The sequence below is a fragment of the Rhinolophus sinicus genome, linkage group LG17 (assembly GCF_036562045.2).
Source record: "Rhinolophus sinicus isolate RSC01 linkage group LG17, ASM3656204v1, whole genome shotgun sequence".
In the NCBI taxonomy this organism is placed as follows: Eukaryota; Metazoa; Chordata; class Mammalia; order Chiroptera; family Rhinolophidae; genus Rhinolophus; species Rhinolophus sinicus.
In genome coordinates, this window is record NC_133766.1 from 3,509,785 (window position 1) to 3,534,509 (window position 24,725).

Sequence of the window (24,725 nt, forward strand, 5' to 3'; positions counted from 1 at the left end):
GGAAGGACACCCCCCTACATTGAAAGGCTGGGGAAAAGTACCTCTTTAGACATCTTCCCTTCCCAAGGAGGGAGGAAATGAGCTCCCATCTCTGTTGTCTGGAGTACTCATGGTTCAGTCTTCCAAAAAATTGTGGGGGCAGTAAAACATAATAAAATTATTCTTTATCCTTTCTGAAAGAGATCACCCCATTTGATGTCAACATTCACCTCCATCCCAACCCTGGAAAAGTGTGAATACTGTGAGAACCCTTTAAATAAAGGAGAGAAAATGCAATTTCTCTCACATGGTCTGAATAACATGCTTGTGAAATCTCAGTTCCTTTGAACAATGGCAAATTGCTTGAATATTTAACCATACATTTGTTCTTGGGAAACAAAATGTTCAGCTCTAGTGGTTGCCACAGCAACTGCCTGGGCTAAAAATACGAAATCCACCATAAGAAGAAAAAGTATGTACCAAGCGGGAAAGGGGAGAGAAAATGGGAGATCTCACAAGGGAAAATCATTGTCAGGAACCAACCTGCAAAGACGAAGGGTAAGTTAAGCTTGTGGAAAACCTTTCCAGGTGCTCAGGTAGAAACTAAATCCGCCCCCCACCCCCTCCCCAAAGCATTCCTCTCCTCTCCCCTAACCTCCCCACACCTCCCCCTTTTAAAGAGTCACAACGACACAGAGTGTGGGCAGCCACCACCCCGAGGATCATGCTGGTTGGCATTACAGATAGAGCTTGGGGCGGGGGGATGGTGGCGTCCCTGCTAAGCCGTCACCAGAGCGGACTATACTGCTGGTCTGGTCTGGGGGGATGTCACTGTTCATCGGTAGTACATGGAGATTGATGAGTGAGGGGCCCTCCTGCCTCAGCTGAGCTGGTGTCTTCTCTGCCTCACACGCAAACCCGGGCTATTCCCGCCTCTACCGTGTTTCCCCGAAAATAGTCAGACCATCAGCTCTAATGCGTCGTTTAGAGCAAAAATTAAATATAAGACCTGATCTTATTTTAATACGATATAAGACCGAGTCTTATATAATATAATGTAATGTAATGTAATACAGTATAATAACCGGTCTTATTTATCAGAAATATTATATTTTATGTTATACCCGGTCTTATTTGTATAAGACCGGGTATAATATAAAATTTAACATTTTATATTATATAAGATATCTTAATTATATGAGACCGGGTATAATATAAAATTTAATATAATATAATATAAGTATAATATCGGGTCTTATATTAATTTTTGCTCCAAAAGACGCGTTAGAGCTGATGGTCTGGCTACCTCTCATTTTCAGGAAAGCACAGTAAGTATTACTCCCACTGTCCCCCCCTCCCACTGGGAAATACGTGCCTCCCCCTTCAGTCTGTTTAATTCCTCAGCTGCACCTGGCTTGCTTGCAGTGACACCGCCCTCCTGCAGCTTCCTGCAGCCACACTTGCTCTCACTGGTCTCTCCTTTCTCTGAAATGCTGTTTCACGGAGAGCTGTCCATTTGTGTGTGTGCATTTATTTCCTCTAGATGTCAGGCTCTGGGGGCACGGATCTGCAGTTCAGGGCATTGGATCTACCTGCTCGCAATTTCTTGATTAAATACAATCCCAGGAGAGACTCTATGTGACTTCACACAAGAACTCCAAGCCAACTGCAGAACCCCCTGATGCCTCCACGTCCCTGACTGCACCCCACTCCTGCTTTTGACTAGGGTATAGCACAGTACAGAGAAAACTGATTTAATCATACAATTGTATTCCAAGTACAGTGGGGGAGTCTTACTGTAATAGAAAGACGAAAGAGTACGTCTAAGGTTCCAGCCTCACCCTAATTCCCCAGGGGCAAGGGACAGACACCTGGATATCTATTTCCTCATTTGGACAAAAGGATTATATTGTATGCTCTTCGTATGGTTACTATCAGGAGCAAATCAGATCAGGGATATGTTCACATGCTCTCAAAATACAGCCTTTTGTACAAATTGTAGGTATCATCATGCATTAACTTCCTCCAACAAGTGAAAACCAAAATGTGGTCCACCTAACCTCCCAAACCTATTTTTATTCTGATTTCTTATGGGTTCGGCCTCATTTTCTATATTCTCTTAACCCCTGTGAAATTAACAGGGCAATTTGCATGGTTGATTTTGTCACGGGCATCGGGCATCGTTCCAGGCAGCCATGGGTCCTTACTTTGCAATTTCACAATCACCCTTTAAATGATAACATATAGTGTAGTGATGTTTTCTATTTGCATAGCCTGTCTCCATGTACAAAGCACTTTTGCATTCACACCTGGTGAGGAAGAGCTGTGCCACTCACTGATAAACTGCGATTCCCACCTGTACCACCTTTCTGGTTGAGGAGAGTGACACTCCGGGGAGGCTGGAGCTAGAACTGAAAGGAACTGGGCATGGAAGGAGTAACTTAGGAAGACAGGACAGGCTGGAAGGAGGTCGTGCAGGAGCTCCCCACCCCCAACGCCTTCCCCTCTTTGCAGCTGCAGCCAAGGAGTTTCCCGCTGCAGGATGAGACTGCATCCAGGGGCTGCCCAAGTAGTGTCGGGGTCCCTGCTGAGCCATAGATACTGTCATGTGTGTCCTTCCCAGGGAGGGGGGACCCCCTCAGCCCTGAGGAGGCCTCTGAGAGACCAGCCAGTACATTCTCTGTGCCCAGGATGCTCAGGGGCTTTAGCAGCTTTGTGGAGTCACTTGGCAATGTGATTGCAGACCAGCTGCCTCTGAAAGAGTCCTGACCCCTCCAGGCCACAGTAGACTTGTATGTAGAGGCTTTTGTCCTGATCCTTTCAGAAAAGGCCCGATTCCAGGCAGCCATGGGTCATTTCTTTGCAATCCACCATGCTTAGCACATTTGCTCTTTTTGTAGCTATAGAAGCAGCATAATTATGTTCAATCAGCAGTCTGAAGAATCTGCTTAAATCGTCCTGCAGACGTGGCCCAAAATAGCCCAGGTTCTGTCTCCAGGAGTCTAATTCACACCTAGGTCCCGAGGAGAATTTGAATGAACTTTTCTTTATATTAGTTCTCATAACACCCTGGGGACATGGGATGACTCAGAAGTAAGCCTGCTAAATTCAGACATGGGGAAAATTTTATTTTCTCATTTATCATTGTCCTGACCCAGCATTGTGTTGGTGACAACACATAATTAGTGTTTAAATCCAGGGAATTGTTGGTGAAGCTGGGAAGGGGGTGCTCCTGTCAGAAATTCGAAATTGAGAGGGTCAGTCAGTCCCCATTTTTGTGAATAAGCCTGCGTGTTGTGGAGTTACGCCGACTTGGATTGGAATCTGTGCTCCATCATTTACTATCTGTGTAATTTTAAGCAAAATGTGTAACCTCTCCAAACCTCAATTTCTCCATCTGTAAGATGGGGTAATTATGGTACGTAGGCCATGAGGTTGCTGTGGAAGGTTAAAGGTCATAACGTGTCTAAGGCCCTGAGCGCAGGGCCTGGAGACAGGAAGGGCCCAGTAGATGAAGAGAAGAAACAGTTATTCATTGGAGCCTGGTTATATTGATTGTGTCTAACTTACTCCACAGATACCTGCTTCCAATGTGACGGACACTGGGGTAAGCTTTAAAAGAGGCACCTCTGTCTGTGACTTCTCTCGATTAGTGTCTAGTGTGGTCGGTAAGGAGGTCAGGCAGGCATGAGAGATACAGTGCAGACTGGGCACACAGAGAAGGTACCTAGAAGACGTGATGTCTAAGGTCAATCCTGAGGGATGACTCAGGGCCATCTGGTTGCACATGTCAGTGTGCGTAGAGCTAAGCGAAGGCGATTACCGAGAGAGAATAGGAAAAGCAGAGGCACAGACACATGAGAGTTTGTGGAGGACGATGAATGCTTTTACCTCAGCGTTGGCCCAGCAGAAGCCTAGGTTCAGGAAGAAGGAAATGAGGATGCAAATACAGGTGGAGTTAGGGCGGGAAGCCTTTTACACCTGGACCGGTGATAACATGGTGAAATTTGCATTTTAGGCAGACTATCTGATTACAAAGTGGACAATCCACTCAAAGGGACAAGACTTGAAAACCACTTCAGTGACAATACTGAAAGCATGCTCTCAAGAACCATTTCAGAATCCAAACAGGATACACACACACACACACACACACACACACACACACACACGCACACGCATATCATATTAAAACTGCTGAATACCAGATGTTAAGGGAAAATCTTAAAAGTAGCCAGAGAGTAAAGTCAATGCTTTTCAAGAAGCCCCAATAAAACTGACAGTTAACTTTTCAGCAAAAATAATGGATGCCATACTTAATGCACTGACAAATAATAATTTTTCTAGAATTCTGTGCCCAGTGAATACATCCTCCAAAAATGAAGATGAAATAAAAACATTTGCATTCATCTCCTGCCTCACCTCCAAGCCTCAGATTATTTATGACCAGGACATATTCATGAACATATATACTACATAAGTTCTTTGGGATAAGAACTGTGGTCCCAGATAAAAGTGTGAAAATGCATAAAGAAAGAAAGAGAACTACAAAAGGGAAATATGTGGGTGAATATAATACATACTGACTATATAAAACAATAAATATCATGTTTTATAGCATTTAAAAAATATGTAACTAAAATCATAATGTCAATAACATAAAGGGGAAAAGGTTAAAGATAACATATTCTAAGGTCTTTGAATTCTCAGAGAAGTAGTAAAACTATTATGCTAATTTATATTAGTTATAAATGTATATTGTAATCTCTATGCTAATCACCAAAAAATAGTTAAAAATGTTTAACTAGCAATGAGAGTAGGAAAAATTGGAAGGGTGGCCAGTTAGCTCAGTGGGTTAGAGCGTGGTGCTACCCTATTTCCCCAAAAATAAGACCGGATCTTATACCGTATTTCCCTGAAAATAAGACTGGGTCTTATATTAATTTTTGCTCCAAAAGATGCATTAGGGCATATTTTCAGGGGATGTCTTATTTTTTTTCATGTACAACAATCTACATTTATTCAAATGCAGTCACGTCATCTTCTTCTGGAACATCGTCATAATGTACTAAATGCGTCCGTCTGGCTGACGATCTTAACTGGGGCTCATTTTCGGGGTAGGCCTTATTTTCGGGGAAACATGGTAATAACAGCAAGGTTGCTGGCTTGAGCCCCACATGGGCCACTGTGAGCTGCGCCCTGAAAAAAAAAAAAAAGGAGGGAAAATTGGAGGTGATAAAAATGCTTGATTAACTCAAAAGAAAACAAAAAATAAAAAGGAAGCACGAAACAAGTAATTCAACATAGAAAATGCATATTAAAGTAAAAAATTTAGCCTAAATTACTCTAAATGCACACAGATTTTCATTTAGGTATAAATGGCATTATATTAGTTTCAGGTATACAATAATGATTTGATATTTGTATATATTTCCAAATAATCACCACAATAAGTGTAGTTAGCATCTTCTACCATTGTTACAAATTTTTTGTGTGTGAGGAAACTTTTAAGATATGCTCTTCTAGCAACTTCCAAATAGGCTACAGTATTATCAACTATAGTCACTGTGCTGCACATGATGTCTTCCTGACTTATTGATTTTATCTCCGGAAGTTTGTAACTTTGACCCCCTTCTCCCATTTCATAGGCTCACCAAAACCCTGAGACCTAATTACAGGACTACAGAATGCCCGCCTCAGCACACACACACAAACACACACTCACACACCATGCCACTGCATTGCTAAAGCCCTAGTACCCCTGTTCCTTGTATTGAGGACAGCATGTCCACCTTTCAACAAAAATGACAAGTCACACCAAAAGCAAAAAACAGTTTGAAAAAACTGAATAAACATCAGATCCAAAATTGGATATGGCAGAACTGTTGGAATTATGAGACCAGGAATTAAAAAACAACAACATCAAACTATGTTTAATATATTAAAGGAATTAATGGGCAAAGTAGACAACATGCAAAAATAGATGGATAATGTAAGCAGAAAGATGCAAATTCTAAGAAAGAATAAAAAAGAAATACTAGAGATAAAAAGCACTATAACAGAAATGAAGACTACCTTTGATGGACACCTTAGTAACTGAACATGGCTAAGGAAAGAATCACTGAACTTGAGGATATAACAATAGAAATTTCCAAAACTGAAAAGCAAAGAGAAGAAAAGACTAAAAACCAGAACAGTATAGCCAGGAACTGTGAGACAACTATGAAGGTGTATTATACATGTAACAGGAATACCAGATGGAAAAGAAACACAGGAACAGAGGCAATATTTGAGAGAATAATGGTAGAGAATTTTCTCCACATTAATGTTGGACATCAAACCACAGACTCAGAAAGCTCAGAGAACACCAAGCAAGGTAAATGCCAAAAGAACTCCACCTTGGTATATCATATATAAACTTCAGAAAGTCAAAGATCAAAAAGAAAATTCTGAAAGAAAGAAGAGGTTAAATGCACCAGCCTCAAAAAGATGGGGGGGGGGGGGGAATTCTTCATTCTCTGAGAGCAGAAAGATACAGAAACATTTTGAAATCCAAAGCAAGATGAAACCCTCATATTAGCTGTCCTGAAAAAAACTAGATTGGAAGCATAACAGGGTACGTAATAGTTTCTCAGCAAACATGCATTGCATTAATGAGCGAATCATTTAAATTCCTTATAAATGAATAAATTAAAGTCATCTTCAGTGACTTTGGATGAGACACAGATACAAGAAAATTGCAACCTTTACGTATGCAGCAAGAAAGACAAATGAAAGAATTGCTAATTATCTGGGCACCCAGCTGAGGGTGGAGAGTAGAAATATTTGAGAAAACAGTTAGCCTGTTCACTATTTTATTTTGCGACACTCACCAGCTTGGTAATAGAAGTGGAGCACATATATAGTGACACTGTTTAAGCAGATGTGGAGCTACTCAAGGCAGAAAATATGGAGAAAGGCTTTGGGTGGGGGGTCCCTGAGTGTCAGGAAGAGTAGATGACATAACTGATCACTGGGTCCAGGCTTAGGATGGCAGGTGAGAGAACAAGACAGGGATTGGGAGAGGCAGAGAAAGACAGAGGCAGAGAGACAGAGGCAGAGCCAGAGAGAAACAGCTGGGGCCTGAAGTCTGTGAAGACCAGGCAAAGACCAGTGGTGTTTGGGACGAAGGGCTTCCATAGAATAATAAGAAATCGTGGTCACAGAATAGAATTTCAGAGTTTGAGTCTGGGAAGTCGGGCAGGAGGAGCAGCCCTCTGCACAGCCAGCCATCGTGTGTCTGTTGTTTGAGTGGCAAGATCAGTAACAGAATGAATGACAGGGGAAGCCTGCGCCACTAAAATCCCGGGGAAAGACACAGAGAGGACTTATAAGACACGCAAAAATAGAAGGATTCAAAAACGGCAAGTTGTCGGAATGATGATAGGAGAGTGGTCCCTGGAGATGCATTATGGAGGGACCCCCCCAGGGAGGGGAGGAGTGAGTCGTGGTATTTGGGGATGAGGAGGATTGGGTCGGGGTTGAGTGCGGGAGAGGGGAGGCGTGGGGTCGCAGAGCCAGGATTTTGTGTTTAGGATGGCATGGCAGTACTGTGCTGTGATTACTAAAACCCATGACTTTTCTCCTGGGCACACACTACATCGCGTCTCCCAGCCTCCCTTGCACTTAGGTGTGGCCATTTGACCGGGTTCTGGCCAAAGGAACATAGGTCATTTCCTGAGCTGACCTATGAAAATCTCCTACGCGATCTCTATTTCTTCCCTTCCCGCATTTGATGGCCGGAAGCAGAGGGGGCCCAGGGCGGTAGGGGACTCTGCTCTAGGACCCTAGGAAAGGGGTTCACAAACTTTTTCCTAAAGGGCACGATAGCAAGTAATTTAGGCTCTGTGGGCCCAGACGCAAAATCAAGGATATTATGTGTGTACTTTTTAATAACTATTTAAAATACAGCTATTTCATCAGGAAAAAACCTTTCTTGGCTCATGGGCTGTAGCAGCCCAGGCACAGGTGAGCTGGCCCACAGGCCATCATCTGCTGTCTCCACCCCCTCGGTAACCATGGAGACCGAAGATGGGAGGAGCCGGGGTCTCCAACCTGTGGAGCCCAGCTTTCCCCCACCTACTCTCTATGCATAGGTGAGAAATGAACTTCCGTTCTGCAGATCCCCTGAAATTTAAGTGTTTTTCACTAGATCAGTGAGCCAATTCTGACTGATAAAGGGATGAGAGAAGTTTGCAAGAGAAAGGTGTGCCTTGGAAAAAAGGTGTCACATTTGCTATGTGCCAAGCACTGCACCGAATGCTTTTCACATATTATCACATTTAATTTTCACAAAAATCAGAGGTAGGGACTATTGTCACAAGCATTTTACAGTTGAGGACAATGGAGCTTAAGCGAACCGTTCCAGGCAGTGCTAGAACGTGGTGAATTTGGACTCATTACTAAGTTGCTCTGGCTCGGAGGCTTGTTCTCTTTAACATTCAGACCGTGCTGCTGCCCAGAAGTGGAGGGGGGTGTAGGAGAATGTGCTGTGTCGGGCTGAAATCTGTTTACTTAATTATTTATCCACTCATCCATAATTCATAACTTGCCTAGCTAGATCCATGAATGACGTAAGGTTTTGTTATTTAGGAAAACGTAAACACACTGACCCAAAGTTCCAATTAGGAAACTAATATATGGTTGCAAGCCTGGGAGAAAGTGCCACCCAGAATCTAGTTATTGCTCAAGTAAATAGCAGTAAAATTCCACGCTCTGATGTCCCACCGTCCTCTCTCTGATTCTCCACCCTCTCATTCTTTGCACAGTGATACCAAATTTGGGCATCTGGTTTCGAGACCCAAAGCAGCATGTTCTCAGGTGAGTGAGGGGCCACTAGAAATTGTCAAGCTAGCCGTGGCTTTCAGGTGATGGACCTGTAGGATGAGGACCACAAAAATACAAATATGCACCTGCCGGCCTCTGAGCGCAGGGCCAGGGGCCCATGTAGCTCCTGAGGTGATGGGTGTATGGTCAGGACAGTAGAATAATTGATGTTCGTTGTGAAACTCGATCATGCAGAAAACAAAAACATCTGTAAGTCCTCTCATTAGAAAAATAGATATTTTATCAAATATCCCATCGGATGATACCAGTTTAAAAGTAGCATTGAGCGTCTCTGAAGACAGTAGTTGCTTGAAAAACCCATGTTTGTGACACTTTTCACTCTTCCAAATTTGGAGAAAACAAGATACGATCAGGAAGAGGAGATATTTCCTTGCCAGCAAACTGGAGCTAATGTAACTCTTGCTAAAATGTGATGAGTTGTTCTTATTATCTGAGGATTATCGTAAACATAAAATTCAGGGCGGTGGGGAGGGGTCTATATAGAACAAAACCCGTATCTGTGTATTTGTAAATGCCATATATAAACTTCCCAAAGGCAACAACCCTGATTACTGCTTTTCCCAAGATAAACGTGGACTCCAGCTATCCAAATACCTGAGCTCAATGCAGCGCTTGGAAAGATGTCCCGAGAAAGCATTTTTCAGGCTCACATCCTTAGGTAAGTGGAGTGTGTGGAACCGACAAAGCAGGCTGAAGGCATGAATTCAGGTGATCTCACACAGAGTAGTGCTTCAAAGTCTTCTGTTTGTGTTCAAATCCCTGCGACACACCCGCCATGTGTCAACTCGCACACTGCCCCTTGGTTGGTGGGTACAGCCCTAATGGGGAGCGGAAAGACTGACCTGGTGTGCTGGCTTGGAACAGACAGAGCTTTTAAAAACCGAACTCCTTTAAAACACGATACTAATGACAATTATTATGAAGACCATCTCTGAGTGGTAGTATCAGAATCAAGGTGTAGTGAGAAGTCAAAGCACGGACGAAGGAACCCACGCTGGCACATTTCAGCCAATGGCAGGCCGGTCACTGAGCCTCTTGATGCCTCGGTTTCCCCTCTTAGAAAAGGAACTAATTTGATATGAAAAGCAGCTCTGACTTGCTCGAAGTTCTGTCTTGCTTTCTGAGGTCACTCTCGTCCCGATAGGTCAAGAAGTTCTCCTTGCTTATTAACCCCGTAGAAAACTGTGAGTTCTCAAATAAATCCCGTATCTAGCTGTTGACTTATTTATGGTCTTGGGTGTCCACTCAGTTTCTATGAATTGAATCATTCCATCTTGGAGTTTAAGAAACTGAAATCCTCTTCAATTCCCTGTTATTGAGATGAGGAGCCTGGGGTGTAGGAATTCACCCAGGCCGCACTAATGGTACAATCGGGACAAAAAGCCTGGTTTCCTGACCCTGGGTCCTCTGTTCTCCAGCCTCTTTATGTCTGAGACCATGTCTACATTAAAATGATAGGAAATGCCAGACGTCCACAAGTTTCTGGAGTCAGCCTGAGAAGCAGGGGAGGCAATTGATTTATGAAGAAGTAGAGGTTCCTTGAACAAAAAAATTAATAAAACATTGTTTAAGAGGTTAAGTGCCTCCAGAGATAAGGATCTGCCCTCCTCTGCCAACACAGAACTCAATGAAAACTGAGTCTTATGTGTGAATGTATTTTTGTTGAAGTTTTTCCATTGAGATTGAGCGAGGGCAAACTGATTTAGATGAAATGAGAACTGACCTCAGCTGACCCAAAACTTTTGCCCAAGGCACAAAACAAAGCCCCAATCAAACTGTAGTCTCGGTTCAGAGAAAGGGCAGCAAAGGGAGCGGGGGGTGAGGATGGTGACTGAGAAAGACAAACATTCGTATGATTCTCCTCTTCCAGACCAGAAGTCATGCTGCCAGCCAGATTGTCATAAGAAAGGCTGTTTATACAGACGTCCCAACCCGGCTAAAATAAAAGTAGCAGTCAACTTATCGGACTTTTGACTTGGTTCCCAAAGAAAGAACATGCGATGTAGCTTCTGAATTTCTGGCTTCTTAGATAAACAGGTTTCTCGTACGTGGGGAAGATGAGTCTCGAGTGAGTAAAGCCTGTGCCTCTTTCCCAGGGATGTAGGGTCTATAAAAGTTATTTAGTGTTCACAGCAGGAGCCACACAAAGCCAAGGACAACCTTAGGGTCCTCTGGTGGGACGGCTCTGAAACTCATCTCTCAACACTCCGGGTCAAGCATAACAGTTAGTCATACAACCACATGCCTCGATATTTTTCAAGACAGCGTCGGTTTCAAATATTGCATCTCATTTAGGACGCAGGTTAGATGTTGTTCTCTGAAGTAAGGGTTAGAAAATGGGCCAGTCTTAGTGATGCCCCTGGTGAAAAGAAGATAGGAAGGTTTTCACGTCCCAAAATGTTGGGACCTCAGTCAGGTAACTCTGGTGCAGACTTGATGGGAAGACATGCAGAAGAGTCAATACAGGCAGACCCCAAAACTGTCTACTTCTCCAAGGATTTATGTGCCAAAGCCCTCACGTGGAGCCCAGGTGAGCCTGAGCAGGGAGGGTTCTTTGGCTCTTGCCCTTAAGAACATACTAGAACAAGCCATGCCCACACAGCAAACAACCCTGTGTGAGCTGCTTACAGAGAAGGGCGGGGTCTCTAGGCGTTGAGAGCGGTCCCTGGCTGACAGCTGGCAAGCACACATGAGCCTCCATCATACAGTCCCATGGACCTGAGTCTGCCGGCAACCTAATTGAAGGTGGGAAAGAACCTCCCAGATGAACTGCAGCCTCCTCTGACGCCTGGATTACAGCCTGGGACGCCTGAGCAGGCGACCCAGCTAAGCTGTGCCCAAACTCCTCACCCACAGCGACTGTGTGATTGTAAACGCATGTTGCTTCAGCTGCAAAGTTTTTGGCAATTTGTTATGCAGCAAGAGAAATCTCGAACAGGACCAATGTCCAATCCCCCCGTAGGGGTGGATTTTTGCTGAGAACTGCAAGCGTGCTGAGTTACCACTTTCCATGAGAAGATAGCTTTTAATTGTCTGGGTACCCAGAGCGTCAAAGTACTTCATCTTTTTTTTTTTCTTCTTCTTCTTTTTTTTAGCAGCAATTAAACATTGACTTTTCTCACTCTGAAAACTCAAAAATAATTGAACAGCTTTTCTTTAGAACTTTCCAAAAATATTTTCTCCAGGGCTGAAGTTAGTCTGGGAAATGTTAATCGGAAGAAAGAGAAGCTCGAACAGTGTAAATAGCTCAAAACTGGCTACAGGGCTCTGAACTGTGGGGGCTCGGGGAAAATCGCGCATTACTTAGAACAGAAATGTTTGATCATTGGGGTTGCATGCGAGTTGGCAGAAGAAGCCATATGCTTGGGGACAGCCTTGTCACTCCAAGAGAGTTGAACTGTGACTTAGAGGCCATCCCTTCATCCTTACTAAATGCAATTCCAAAATGCACTCACACACCAAGAAGGTGCTCTGCAAGGGAGCACAGTTCTTCTTTACGGATTCAAACCCAATTGTGATTAAATCAAAATCAAAAGAAGAGACTTTTTCAGACTCTTCAGAAAGTATCAGTTAACCACCGTGGGGCCATGTTTCCTCTTCTCTAGAATGAATGGCAGGCCTAGTAGCCCAGGGCCTTTTCAATTCTGTGAGTCTGTCGCAGGATTCCTACATCTTTTATCCACCCAGTTTGTCAGTGTTGTTACATGAGTCTGAATAGAGAAAGCGTCTGGTACTTTGTAGGCACTCAACAAATGTGAATTCTTTGTAGTGAAGTATTTAATCAATGGTGGCTGCTGCTGCGGCTGTTGTAAAACCTTCCTTTATCAGTCTGATTTTTCAAAACTTTCCATTACCTTTCCAGAGAATCATACTTCTCTTTAATTGTAGAGCCATTAAAGGCAAAATCAATCCTCTAAAAAGGATTAGCTGTAATAGGAAAATTCCCCAAAGAGTCTTAACCTTGACCTCTACCTCTGTAGTCTTCTCACAGTTACTTATAAGTTTCAGCACTGCATTGATTCCTGGACCCTGCTAGCTATCGCTGCCTGGATGCCTCACCGGCTTTTCAAACTCATTTACCCCAAATTAAATATATTAGTTTTCTCCTCCAATCAGCCCACCTCTTCCAAATTTCTCTATTTCTGTGTTGTGTCATTGTCTCAATCTTAAAATATTAGAGTCATCTTTTATTCTCCTTTCTTTCTCATGTTTTTTATCTTCACAAAATCCTCCCTACTTTTCCTTTTATGTAAGATCAATAACATTTTAAGTTTGTAGAATGTGTTGAAACCATCCCTTTCCAAGTCCCTAAGCAAAGTGTTTTATACCTTTTTTCCCCATGTTCACTGCTTCCGCTCCAACGTACGCCCGACAATTCACAAGCCTCCTGCCTGTCTCCAGTTCATCTTACAAAATTCTGCCTTTGTCTTCCTACAACTCTTCACCGCGCATGCTCCCCCATGTATTCAGGACGCCAGTGTGCCGGCATCGCTCCCCCAGGGGAACCCAAATTCCTTTAGGTTGTTTTCCCAGGTTCTTGCCAACCTGACTATGGCTTGGAGTTGAGTTGAAAGATTGGAGTTGCTGTCTTGATTCTGAATCCAGGCAAGTCTTGGGTCCCTTTGAGCCTCAGCTCTCTCTGCTTTAAAGCCAATGTAATCATTGCTGGAGTCTACTGAAGACATCGTGGGCCCAACAAGTATGTGCAAAGCCCATGCGGACCATCTCACATAAAACACACCCGAGGGGTTGATGATTTCGCGCCAGCTGTCTTCCTGTACTGCATTTCACGGAGTGGAACTGTCCCGTTTACTTCAAAAGTACCTTCTAAGCATTCTTTCCCCGGCATATTTGCTTACTCTGAATGGATTTATGTTTCTTCTCTCTTTTCTTATTTCCTTTGGGCTTTTCCTTTAAAAATAATGCAGATCTGAGCCCTGTCCTTTCTGTGGCTGGGCTGGGTCAAAGTTCAGCCCGCCTTCCCCGGTCTCTCCCTCCCTGCTGGGCTCAGTGTTCCCCTCCTTCTCCCGCCAGGTGAATCCCATCCGTGTCCTGGGTCAGTGCTGACCACCTCAGGCTCCCATTGGCTCCCACTGGGGTGGGGTAGGGCTGTCGCTATTCCTGACTCAAGCCGTGAGATGGCTTGGCTGTCACCCCTCTGGGTTAGCGCCCCAAGCTCGCGTGATCCCCATCCTTCCTGCGTGTTCCATCGGCTTGTCTGCTTGTCCCTGTTACTATGCAGACCCCCCTGGGTGCCGTTGCCTGGTCACAAGGCGGCCACCGCACTAGGATGTGAGTTCCAGGAGGTCGGGAACAAGCTCTTCTGTATCTCCCTGGCAATTTGCACAGTCCCTGGATTTCAGTCCGAGTCTCCCTATTTCCACTCTTCCTACAACCTCCTCTTCACACAGCAGCCATGCTCATCCTCTAGAAACGTAACCACTCTTCCTTCCTCTTTCATTCACTCATTTTCAGAGAAAAGGGCTGGCGTCCAACCATCCTGCGGTGGCTACCCTGTATTCGTTTTTGTTTCCGCTGCTGGTTTTGTGGCTCTCCACCTGTTTGTTTGTTTTTTGTCTGTGTCATTATGAACTGACAAACATGAAAAGAGTTCCATGAGAGTCAGTCAGTGGCAGTGGCTATGGGTTCTGATGCTCAGATTGCCACATCTTGCACCAGGGAAGCTCCCTCAAACTAGCTCCTGGGGGGTCTTTATGGTGCAGCCCCATTTTTTGTTGTTGTTGTTGAGAGAGTCTTTGCTTACCGGCACGACAAGGTTTATCACCATTTTGCTTATTTCCAGCTCAAACTTGGAATGAGCCCTTTGTCTGTGAAGCCCTCATTCCTTTCAGAGGGTGGTGTTGCTTTGAGACCACAGTCAGCATTGTGGCTATTCTGGCCACTGGTCTGTCACTGGACTCTTGAGTGGGCAACATTAAGGAATCTGCCTGTACCTTACCTGTCCTGTATCTCTACGTTGAAGAATAATGGCAAAAGCCCTAGCTGATGAGGAAAATTGTTTTCTTTAGAGAAGAATTGTCGTTATTAAATGTAGAGGGATTAGTTAAATCGGAGCATCGCCATTTCCAACCACTGATGAAATAATTGGTTCAGGCATGAGCATCCACAGATGTTAAAGCCATGAGGAGAAAGGACAATGGGACCTTCGCAGGGGAACGATTGGGTTACCCCATGTGAACCCCCTGGTCAGCTGCAGCACAGCTCAGAATGAGACAACCAGACATTGTGTATGCGTGGCATAATGCAACAAGAAACACACAGCATCACTTCTGAAATATTCTTGCCGAAAAACATTAACCCTGAATTTAATCACGATTTGGGTCTATTAGTTTGCAGGACAGTAGGAAAGCACATGTACAAAAACAAGACTTTGGCACCATTTATAGGACAACTAACCCAATTGATTTAACATTTAAGGGCCAGAAAAAAAGGAGAGGGAGGAGCAGGGTCTGCTGCAAAATTAAAAAGACTTAAAAGGCATTACAATCAAATGCAATGATTGGGCCTTATTTGGGTCCTGGTTCAAAATAAAGCAATTGTAAAAGTTTTTGAGATAATTAAGGAAATCTTAAGGTCCACTCAGAACTAGATTTTATTAATTAAGTTTTGTTAATTTTGTTAGGCATATTAATAGGATTGTGGTAATGTAAGAAAATGTCTCTTTTAAAAGAAATATATATGGAAATATTTAGAGTTAAGATGACATGATAGGAACTTGCTTTAACATAATGCAGTAAAAGAAAAAACAGTGAAAAAAAGGAAGGGAAGGAGGGAGGGAAGATGGAAGGAAGAAAGGGAGAAGGGATGAAGGAAGGAAAGGAGGGAGGGAAAAGGGGAAGGAAAAAAGGAAAGGAAAAATGGAGAGAGGGAGGGAGGAAGGCAAGAAAAAATATTGGTTAACTATTGAATCTAAAGATGGGTTATCAGGCAGAATAATCAGATTGTTCTCTCTAGCTTTCTGTATATTTAACATTTCTCATTTAAAAGTCTTAAACACATATTATATCTCTTTGCTTTCCCCATTTGATACATGGCTTTTGGGAGGGGTGGGGCCAGAGAGGAGGGCATTCAGACGGGTATAAAAAAGGAAGAGAAACCATCTGTGGCCATATTGCCCATAATAACCGGCATTGCCACTTAGGGCATCTCTCTTCCCCGTTTCTGTCACAACCACACCGACGATGGTTATTGCTTTATACCTTCAGTGCCAAATCAGTCCAAATAGCTCATCCTTGCTATTTTAAGTGGCAGAACTTTCATTATGAGACACACCATCCTGTCCTAGGTGCAGTGACCACTTATATTTCTCCTCTTGTAAATTACTTGTTTTGAGGGGCTTGTCATCTGTGTTACAAACTGGTTTTTCTACAGTTGTGCATACTTGCATAGACATTTGCATAGACCATGTGATATGACCAGTCACAGGAAAAGACAAAGGAGCCACTGAGGTTTGGCCGTTCTGAGGATTTCAGTGTCCTGGGCCTCTGGGGACCCAGCCTGGCCTCCCCAGTTCTCAGGGCAACTGAGTGGCACAGGCCCGGAGAGCACCCTACACCTACCTGAATGTAGTGTGCGCCTCTGCTCTGAAAGAATCAATAGGGAACCAGTGGGAGAGCCCCAGTTTTTCTTGGCTGAGACCTCTGCAGGAGATACGATGTAAGAGAAGTCTGGCAAGTGGGGGAAATTGAAAATACGGATTACACTTTGATGGGGAAATGGAAAGATCATGTGACAAGCCTTTGGAGAGATTTAGTTATTCAAAGATTTTGCTTCTCTTATTCAAAGAACATATAGGAAGATAGCAAGAGCCCCAAAAAACCGTATCCAGATGCCACTCAAGTTCAGCAGAACATGGCAGCTGCTTCATGGCTCTGAGTTCACTCTTTAGGTCTGCTGTTTGTTCTCTTTGTTTCCTGTCCTGTGATCGCTTCCTGCCCCTGTCTCCAGGATTCCATTCTTAAAACCATCCAGTTTAAAAGAGTTTCCCCTCCCCACTCCTTTTTCTCCTGACTCTGTCTGACTTGACTACTGAAAGTCAAGATTCTAGGGAAAAAAATGCTTTCAGGAACTGTGATGATTTCGCGTGAGGTTGTGGCAGGTAGGAGACAGATGAGTCTAGAGGAGTCAATGGGTTAAGAGACACACAAAAGGTCAGCAGCCAAGAGTTTGAAAGAAATTGGCACAGGAACAGAGAGAGTTGGGAGAAGGCAGGGCGATTCAGCGAGAGCCAGACAGGAAATTTACTGAGCGTCTATCCTGTGTCACATCCCTTGTGGACATGATTTCATTTCATCCTTGTCCCTCTGGGAGATGGGCATTTATCCCTATTTCACAGTGGAGAAAAGGGCAGCTCAGAAAAGTTAAGTACGTTGCTAAATGTCACACAGCTAGTATCTGTTCTTGGCAAGGTTCAACACCAGCTGTGTCTGACCTTTAAGACCTTGACCTTTCTAAGGTCACACTAGCTCCCAAAGGAGAATAGAAGAGGAATATGGATCATGGAGAATAATGGATTCTGAGATATCGATATTTGTGAAGTCATGAAAATACACTTCTTTGAATATATACTATATAAGAGCTTTATAGAATTCCTGCTTTGACTCTTATCATTGTTCCTTGAAAATAATGGTGACAGGGCCGTCCAGACTGTACAACTGGCAAACTCAGGCAAGGTTTAAATTAAACGTGCTCACGTATCGGGTTATCATAATTCCATGAGAAGATTTCATTTCCAGAATGGTCACGGTCCAGAAAAAAAGAGGAAAAACCTGAAGTAAGGTGTGTACTTATGAGCTATGAAGGTCTGACAATTAAGTTCGGGAAGTTGTTGCAACGAGGTTGCTAATCTTTTTTGATATCAGAGGGATTGTTCATTATGAATTTGTACCAACTGGATTAACAGTTAACCAAGTTTACTATTTGGAAGTGCTGAAAATGCTGCATGAAAAAGTTAGACGACCTGAACTTTTCGCCAACAGTTTGTGGCTCTTGCATCACGACAGTGCACCAGCTCACACGTCACTGTCTGTGAGGGAATTTTAGCCAGTAAACAAATAACTGTATTGGAACTCCCTCCCTACTCACCTGATCTGGCCCCCAATGACTTCTTTCTTTACCTGAAGATAAAGGAAATATGGAAAGGAAGACATTTTGGTGACATTCAGTACATCAAGGGTAATGTGACGACAGCTCTGATGGCCAATCCCTGAAAAAGAGTCCCAAAATTGCTTTGAAGGGTGGACTAGGTGCTGGCATCAGTGCACAGCTTCCCAAGGGGAGAACTTCTAAGGTGACCATAGTGATATTCAGCAATGAGGTGTGTGGCACTTTTTCTAGGATGAGTTCAAGAACTTAATTGTTAGACCTTCATAGTATCCTCTCAATAAATATTAGCAATAATAACAATATCCAACATTTATTGAGTACTACTATATATGAAGCTTGGACAATATAAATAACATTGTTAGGTTGTTTTCAAAGATGAAGATACTGGGGGGTCAAGGTGACTTGCCTTGGGTCACGCAGTTCATAAGTGACAAAGTGGCCCTGGAGCTCGGGCCTGTCCTGAGCCCCTACTGGCTCCACCGGTTGCCCCCTGTGGGAGGCTATTAATAGAGGGACTCACTGTCCAGCTGCCCGTAATAATTTACTTTTTAAATTATTTTGTGGATTAGGAAGTGGTTTTTTACGCTTTATCCTACTCAGTCCTCATGGGAACCCAGTGAAGGGACAAGAGTTCTTATCCCTTTTTTCAAGGGGAAAACTTTGGTTCAGAAGCAAGTCAGTGACTCACCACGAGCCTCGAGTTGGTCAATGATCCATTATGAACCAAGGTGTCTTTCTATTTGTTCTGTTGCCAAAGAAAACAACGAGTACTGCTTGGTGTGGTGGTTCTTGCCAAAACGTTTAGAATGAAAATTTAACCATCCCGCTTCTTCTTTTCCATTTGTTCCTCATACAGATGTTATTTAGCCAGTGGCCTCAACTGCCTCTCAGCAGTGGAAAGTTCACCTTTAGACAGAAGCTCTTTTAATATTTCATGAACCCAGATCTAGCACCAAAAGCTCATTTTATCAATTATTTCAAATTAACATATTAATCATCGTTAGCATTTGAGTGTTTATTATCTACCAGGCACTGTGCTGAGTGCTGTTACATGGATTATCTTGTTTTGTCCTTAAAACGGCCTTATGAGGCACCTATTGACTACTTATCCCATTTTCTAGATAGTGAAGACGCAGCCTTACTAAAGTTAAGATCGTTGCCCAGGCTTTCGTAGCTAATGAAGAGATGGGGCCAGAATTCAAACCCAGGGTCTTTAGTGGCCAATCAGAGCCTGTGCTCTGACAGTCCAAAGTCCCCTCCCCATACTCTGCCCCCTGGTGGCAGGGTTCAGAGAGAAATAAAGGCAGCCTGTGCAGTCCATGCAATCAATGTCAAGGTTATGTGTGCAGTTACTGACTCGGGCTTGTAGGCATAGAACTTCACATTTCTGCTGGGATGACACTTCAGTACGCTTCACAGAGATTTAAAGTTGCAATGAAATTGTTTCTAAGACATGTACCCTCCATGCCCAAAGAGAGGTCCACCATTGGTACAGCAGACAGAGAGAGACTGCTGCTGTGCCAGTGAGAGAGATGCCATGGCAAGTACCCTCTCGGCTGGCCAGCCTGATGGGCAAGGCCCTAGATTTGCGAGCTGCTGCATCAGTACAGAACAAAAGAAAGTGAAGTGGCCCATCCAGGGAACAAATGCACAAATTTGGCTTCATTCATATGCACCCTTCATTAGTCCAGAGCGAAGTCGCCAAAACTGCACTGACATCAAATTTATGTGCTAAAGAAGAAACAGTTGCCCGGCAACTCTTCTAATGGAGAAGAAAATGCTGTTCATTTGCACATTCTATTGTGTTGTTTGCCAGCTAGTGTATCAAATTGCCCCAGTGCTCAAAGAAGGTCCCCACTTACTGCCGGCAGCACAGGAGGCGGCCCTGCGAGGGGCCTGCCGTGACACTCCTGATCTTGGCCCCTCTGGACCCCCACGGCGGGGCACTGCCAACAGCACTTGGGATCCTGGGGATTCTGAAAAGGAGAGAGAAAGGGCAAGCGTTTTGACATGATTTTAAAGAGACTGTTATCTGGTTGGGGAGATGTTTCAGTTCAGTTAAACGTGGGCTGAAGTTTTAGATAATCTTAAATCTGCTCTTCTCAAAAACAAAAAAAGCTGAAAAACAACCCTTTGAAAAATAAAATCTCACCATCATTTACACAAAGAGCTTATTGCAATTTGCCCATTGTTTTTCTCCACCAAAGGGCACAAAGCAGTTACTCAGATGATACTTATGGGGATCACAGGGATGGGGGACCTGAGCTGCCGTGAAGCCTTCCACCCCCAAATTCCTTCTCCACTAGAATCTAAGCAATCTGCTCATAAATACCAAACTCCGACAATGAACATGACTGGCCCCGTGTCACGTTAGAGATAAAGTCTGTAAATACGAACAAGGTAATAAGGCAAAATCTGAATTTTATTATGTAATGTTTTCAAGATACCAGAAGCCATTCATTGACTTGTTTAGAGAAATAAGATGAGATGCACCTATTGGAAAACAGGGAGAAGGCTCTGATGAGACTAAAATCAACAACAAAAAAACACAGCACTGTTCTTGGTGCAGGTTTTGAAACCCCAGCCGCTGACGTGACCTGTACAAGTCACTACCCTGCTCTGAGCCTTGGGCTCCTATCTGTCACATTCCCACCAATAAAATGGGGTTGTTGTAAGGATGTGGTAAGGTAACATAAGGAAAGGCACACAGTAGGGCTCCGTAGCCATCTTTTGAACCTGAATCTGAATATTCAGGTGGCCCAGTTACAGATATGAAATCCAGGCTGCTGAGTCGTACAGTTAGAATGTCACGTGCAGAAAATAGCAACTCCTTAATTAGTTAAAACGTACGTCCCTATTATAAACATCACAAGGTATTTATTTGTTTAAAGAAGAGAAACAAGATGCATATTGCAGCTGTCATAAGATACAGATAAATATTCTTGCAGGTCCAAACTGTAGAATATACAGAGAAAACCTAGAAGAATGCCAGAATGATTTAGCTAAATTATCACAGTAAACCAAAACATTTCCTATAAATGTAGCAACAATTTCAAGATGGCTTCAGGATGCAAATACCATGAAACTGGGTGTTTGGCCAATACTAAAATGTAGTCATGCTTTGCTTCCTGTGCTTGAAAAAAAAAAAAAAGTGGGATGTGAATCTCTGTACAATAATTGGTATTTTGTATCTTCCTGAGGCTCTTCCTCCTTAAAGTAACAGACACGGTGTTACATCTTTCTGTGCAAATGGCCATCCTTCTTTTATCTTTTGTGTAAATGTGGACCCTCTAGTCTCTCATCTTTTCCTGACTACTCAGTGCCACCCCCAGTTACTCAAGAAACCTGACAGTGAAGAGGGACGGGGACATGAAGAGTTGGGCTGTCAGACTCCTGCATACAGTTTTGAGTACTGGCTCTGACGCACGCTGCTGTGTGAGCTTGGACAAGTTGCTTCACCAACATAAGCCTTAGACTTTTCATCTGTGAAATGAGGATGACAGTAGCTCAGGCCTAATAGTTCATCACTGAGAGGGAGAATGCCTGTAAAGCCCCAAGAACAGTAAGTGTCGATAAATGTTAGCTGTCCCAGCCTTCTCATCTGGCCAACACAGAGACCAAAGGGTTTGGGGAGGTGACACTAGCGCCTGGTGCATATAACCCTGGTAGTTTGCGCTTCACAGCTTCCAGTGTTTAAAGGCCATCTCAAACCCACTGGGGGGACTGCAGCTTCCTGACTCAGGAATGTAGCACTCTTAAGACGGAAAGGAGAAAAGACAAAACCCTACGTGCCTTTCTCTTCTTCTGTCCTCACATCTGAAAGGGTTCTTACAGATCAGGGCAGTCAGAGAGTAACAAATACATGTTGACTGATGAGCTCTCTTCTCTGAGTCCTTGAATCCCACTGTCACTGATTTCTACAAATCCAGAAATTAAGAAAACCACAGGTGTGCTGGAGAATTTTCATCCCATAGAGATTCCCCGGGTACCAGGGAAAAGCAGAGAGCAAGGGAATTAATTAGACTCAGTTAGGCACCAATCAAATAATGCCATTAGCATCTTATCTAATGGCTGGGACTTAATCGCAAGCTATTATTGACCATTAATATGTATAATGGTATTTGGATTTCACAAAGTTGACCTTTAATGTGGAGAAGTCAGGGTTGGTCAAGGCTGCAGATACTAATAACTTGTGGAAAAAAAGGATATAAAAACACATTAACAGGCATCTTCTACGATACAGGAAAGCTTTAAAGGAGCTGAAATAGTAGCTGGACTACAGATTCATTGGAAGGGCTCTCAAATCTTAGTTACCTGCTGATGGTGGGGGAGGGTTGCCATGGCCCCTGGGTTTTCTGGACTGTTTGCTGCTTTCCATTTGGATTTAGAAACCCACTTTGAGTCTCGAGAACCCCCTATGGTGACCAGGGCAGAACCGAGAAGAGAGAAAGAGGGGAAGGCTAGAGGCGCAAAGGAGAGAAGAGAAGGAGACCTTTGGGGGATGTCCTCCTATGATGTCCAGGAAAGGGACAGAGGAGGCCAGGATGCTACTGATTCTTTTAGGCCACGAGGAGCTTGGATTCATTGCCTCTGTGTAGAAATTATTCTAGGAACTGGAGAAGCAAAGGTGAGTGAGGCTGGGTTCCCATCCTCACGCTTACTGTGGTGTAGCATGACTTATGGGGGAAACTGATAACACACACACACACACACACACACACACACACACACACACACACTCCCCTCTTTTACCCAGTGGGATTCTGCAGGCTGCGTAAACCCGTGAGTGCTTCATTCACACTCAGGAGTTACGTTTCAGACTTGGCTGTTGGAGATTCGGGATAAAAGGAACTTATAGGCCCGAGCAGGCTCTCCAGTTACGGGAACAAGCAAACCGTGTTGAGAGAGACAGGGAGGGAGGAGGAATGAGGGTGCTGATCTGTGTGCAGTTTCAAGGTCAGGGGATTCTGTCTCTTCCTCGTCCTCTTCCTCCGTCATGTGCTCTTGCCCCGGCTTCTCCTCAGTGGCCTCCAGCCCCTGCATCCCCAGCTCTGCAGGGCAAGGTGACACGCGGGACACTCTGGGAACAGTGCCGTAGAATGTGGTTCTGTGGCACTGACTTGAGAATCTTCCCTCAGACTTACCAGCTGTTCCCGTGTGAATGGAGCAGCTACAAACAGGAGCAAATTCTCATGGAATTCGTTCGGGGGAAAAAAAAATCATATTTTGTCAGTTCTAGTGAAATATTCTCAAGGACTCAAAAAGATATGACAAGTGCTCTGTCTTCCCACGGCCCATGAGTGGGAGTGTGTGGCAGTTCGGTGTCACACACGTAGTAAACACCTACTACAAGGCTTCAAGCATGGTTCTTTGTGCTTCACACAGACGTCTCCAGCGAACCACCTCTCCTGTGCGAAATGACTGTCGTGACCATTTGATGGATGAGAAAGAGGAGGCACGGGACAGTAAGCGGCTTTCCCAGGTCTCATGGCTAGTAAGTGGTGGAGCCAACGTTTAACTCTTGGCAGGCTATGGCTAGAACCCCAAACCTTGCCACTATATTGTAAAGCCTCCCAGCAGGAATGCATCCATGCAAATCTCCTCGATGTAGAAAATGGACCAAATTTTGCCAAAGCCTCTCAGATGCAAATTGTTGAAAAGGGTAAAAGTGGTCTACTGTGTGTTTCAGGATTCTTACTGAAACTCACCCTCATATTTATGAAATGTTCAAAGTAGATGTGAAAGGTCAGAGCCAGTGGTTATATGTGTGATGTGGTTACCGTTCCTACATACCCGCACTCCAGCCCTGAGTGTCTGAACTACTAGACTGGTGTCCACTTTGACCTTGACCTTGACCTTCCAGCCGCCAAACTCCTCCTGGCCTAGCGTGATGCAGCCTGCTCTGCCATCATGCACGCCCTGGCGTACTAAGTCACAGCACTAAACACTCTTCTGTGCCCCATTTTCAGCCAACAGGATGAGTATTGGCTGCAGCAGGGTGCCCCCCGAGAGGTGGTAGGGAACTGAGTGAGGGGGGGTTCTCAAGTCAGTGCTGCAGCATTCTGTTCTATGGCGCTGTTCCCAGGGTGCCCAGCATGTCGCCCTGCCCTGGAGAGCTGGGGATGTAGGAACAAAGGCCTCCAGGGTCGTTTCCAGTCATAAGGAGACGGCTGTAACGTTGCTAGGGAAACAAAACCAAACGTTCCCATTAATTTACTTTCAGCTTATGCGTCACACCTCTCCCAGCCCGCATGAAACACAATACAGGAAGAAAACTACAGTTCTTTTCTTTAGCTCTTTATTTTTATTGCCGTTGACATGCGATATTAGTTTACATTAGTTTTAAGTGTGCAGCATAGTGGTTAGATATTTCTATAATTTATGAAGTGATCCCCCTGATAAGTCTAGTACCCCCCGGCACCATATATAGTTACTACAATATTACTGACAATACTTCCCATGCTGTATTCTACATCCTCGTGACTATTTTTGTCACTGCCCATTTGTACTTCCTAACCCCTTCACCTTTTGCACCCAGCTCCCCAACGCCCTCCCCTCTGGCCACCATCAGTTTGTTCTCTGTATCTGAGAGTCCGTTTCTGCTTTGTTTGTATAGTTTTTATTAAAACCTCTTAGAGCACATATTTCCCAGGTAAACGTAATCCACAGAAGGATAGATTTGGACAGATCTCATCATAAGTGATTCATCTCCACCCAGATATTAGTATATGGTA

General features: G+C 44.1%; 2 long non-coding RNA genes across 3 annotated transcripts in view; both read left to right on the forward strand.

The window, feature by feature from the left end:
- LOC141569387 (uncharacterized) overlaps positions 1-24,725 on the forward strand; it is a 320,431-nt gene that overhangs the window by 209,247 nt on the left and 86,459 nt on the right. The gene's annotated exons all lie outside the window — the stretch shown is intronic.
- The window catches only part of LOC141569386 (uncharacterized), a 42,585-nt gene continuing 18,305 nt past the window's right edge, over positions 446-24,725 (forward strand). Inside the window, exons 1-4 of one of the 2 annotated variants that reach the window (XR_012493002.1) lie at positions 446-537; positions 8,787-8,838; positions 9,431-9,523; positions 10,736-10,964. This is a non-coding gene — a long non-coding RNA (uncharacterized LOC141569386). Of the gene's footprint in view, positions 538-8,786; positions 8,839-9,430; positions 9,524-10,735; positions 10,965-24,725 lie in introns of those variants that run through there. The other variant, XR_012493001.1, reaches the window with a different exon arrangement.